This window comes from Mus caroli, chromosome 9 (genome assembly GCF_900094665.2).
Source record: "Mus caroli chromosome 9, CAROLI_EIJ_v1.1, whole genome shotgun sequence".
NCBI lineage: Eukaryota > Metazoa > Chordata > Mammalia > Rodentia > Muridae > Mus > Mus caroli.
The window spans coordinates 14,262,221-14,265,073 of NC_034578.1; the positions used below are offsets into that span (position 1 = coordinate 14,262,221).

The 2,853-nt window shown below is 39.3% G+C and overlaps 1 pseudogene across 1 annotated transcript in view; it reads right to left on the reverse strand.

Annotated features, from left to right (window-relative positions):
- Nucleotides 1-600: 600 nt before the first annotated feature.
- LOC110302640 overlaps nucleotides 601-2,853 on the reverse strand; it is a 7,382-nt pseudogene continuing 5,129 nt past the window's right edge. Inside the window, exon 2 of the transcript XR_002378827.2 lies at nucleotides 601-640. The product of XR_002378827.2 is annotated as an ARL14 effector protein pseudogene (transcript). The remainder of the gene's footprint in view (nucleotides 641-2,853) is intronic.

A 2,853-nucleotide genomic window follows, 5' to 3' on the forward strand; every position in this document is an offset into this window, starting at 1 on the left:
CTGGGATCCTGTGAACCTTATATTCTGGGTGTGTCAGAGTTCTTGGCAGTCAAGCTTCCTCTGAGATCCTGAAATCCTGGTGTGACTAAGCTCCTGGGGTGCTGGGATCCTGGGATCTTAAGATCCTGGGTGTGTTACAGTGCCTGGAAGTGGTACCTCCTCTGGGGACCTTGGGGCTTTAGCTGTGTTGGAAACCAAGGTAGACTAGCACTTACCAGAAGGAACCTGAGCCACTGGTCAAGCAGGGCTCATGTGTCCTTACTCCTGCTATCACAGGACCATCACAGGCCCCTCACAGTTGTTTTGGAACAGATGTTGCCTTCAACTCATCAGTGACCTAAGATCCTGGGCGAGCTAGGGCACCTGCAGCGTGGAGAGTCCCTGGAGACCCTGGGACAATCCACCGTGTTCACGCCTAAGGTGGCCCCGGGCTGGTGCCGACCTGAAGGAACCTGAGCTGATGGTCAGGTGGGTTTCCAGGGTCTCTGCCCCTGCTGGCACAGGCTCCTCATGGTGGTTGTGGAACAGATGTTGCATTTGACTCACCAGTAATCCTAAGATCCTGAGCATGCTAAGGTGCCTGCTGTGTGGAGAGTCCTCTGGGGACCATGGGAACTTCCACCAAGTTTGCAGACAGATCCTGGAAACAGTAACAGAGACACAGTAAAACAAACAGAATTTATGAAACAAATGGATTTAACAGATATCTATAGAACATTTCATCCTAAAACAAAAGGATATTCCTTCTTTTCAGCATCTCATGGTACCTTCTCCAAAATTGACCATATAATTGCACAAAACAGGCCTCAGCAGATACAAAAATAAGGAAATAATCCCATGCACTCTATCAGATCACCACAGACTAAGGATGATCTTCAATAACAACATAAATAATAGAAAGCTGACATATATGTGGAAGCTGAACAACAATGTACTCAATGATAACTCAGTCAAAGAAGAAACAAAGAAATTAAAGACTTTGTCAAGTTTAATGAAAATGAAGATACAACATACCCAAATTTATGGAACACAATGAAAGCAATCCTAAGAGGAAAATGCATAGCTCTGAGTGCCTCCAAAAGGAAGCTGGAGTGTGCATACACTAGCAGCTTGACTGCACACCTGAACAAAAAGGAGGAAATTCACCAAAGAGGAGTAAAAGGCAGGAAATAATTAAATTCAGGGATGAAATCAACCAAGTGGAAACAAAAAGTACTATCTAATCAACCAAACCAGGAGCTGGTTCTTTGCGAAAATCAACAAGATAGATAAACCCCTAGCCAGACTAACTAGAGGCACAGGAACAGTATCCTAATTAACAATATCAGAAATGAAAAGGGAGATATAACAACAGAATCTGAGGAAATACAAAAAAAATCATCAGATCCTACTACAAAAGGCTATACTCAACAAAACTGGAAAAGCTGGATGAAATGGACAATTTTCTAGATAGATACCAGGTAACAAAGTTAAATCAGGATCAGATTAACCATCTAAATAGTCCCATATCCCCTAAAGAAATAGAAGCAGTCATTAATAGTCTTCCAACCAAAAAAAGCCCAGGACCATTAGTGCAGAGTTCTATCAGACCTTCAAAGAGGACCTAATTCCAATACTCCTCCAAACTATTCCACAAAATAGAAGCAGAAGGTACTCTACCCAATTCATTCTATGAAGCCACAATTACTCTGATACCTAAACCACACAAACACCCAACAAAGAAAGAGAACTTCAGACCACTTTCCTTTATGAATATTGATGCAAAAATACTCAATAAAATTCTTGCAAACTGAATCCAAGAGCACATCAAAATGATCATCCATCATTATCAAGTAGGCTTCATCCCAGGGATGCAAGGATGGTTCAATATATGGAAACCCATCAACATAATTCACTATATAAACAAACTCAAAGACAAAATCCAGGTGATCATCTCATTAGATGCTGAGAAAGCATTTGACAAAATCCAACACCCATTCATGATAAAAGACTTGGAAAGGTCAGGAATTCAAGGCCCATACATAAACACAATAAAAGCAATCTACAGTAAACCAGTAGCCAACATCAAACTAAATGGTGAGAAACTGGAAGCAATCCCACTAAAATCACGGACTACACAAGGCTGCCCACTCTCTCCCTACCTATTCAATACAGTACTTGAAGTCCTAGCCAGAGGAATTAGACAACAAAAGGAGATCAAAGGAATACAAATTGGAAAGGAAGAGGTCAAAATATCACTAATTGTAGATGACATGATAGTATATATAAGTGACCCCAAAAATGCAACCAGAGAATGCCTAAACCTGATAAATAACTTCAGTGAAGTAGCTTGATATAAACTTAACTCAAACAAGTGGCCTTTCTCTATACAAAGGATAAACAGGCTGAGAAAGTTATTAAGGAAACAACACCCTTCAAAATAGTCACAAATAATACAAAATATCTTGGTGTGACTCTAACTAAGGGAAAGATCTGTATGACAAGAACTTCAAATCTCTGAAGAAAGAAATCGAAGAAGATCTCAGAAGATGGAAAGATCTCCCATATTCATGGATTGGCAGGATTAATATAGTAAAAATGGCTATCTTGTCAAAAGCAATCTACAGATTCAGTGCAATTCCCATCAAAATTCCAACTCAGTTCTTCACAGAGTTAGAAAGAGAAATTTTCAAATTCATTTGGAATAACAAAAATCCTAGGATAGCAAAAACTATTCACATCAATTAAAGAACCTCTGGTGGAATCACCATCCCCAACCTCAGGCTATACTACACAGTAGTTATGATTAAAACTGCATGGTAAAAAAAAAAAAAAAAAAAAAAAAAAAAAAAAAAAAAAAAAAAAAAAAAAAAA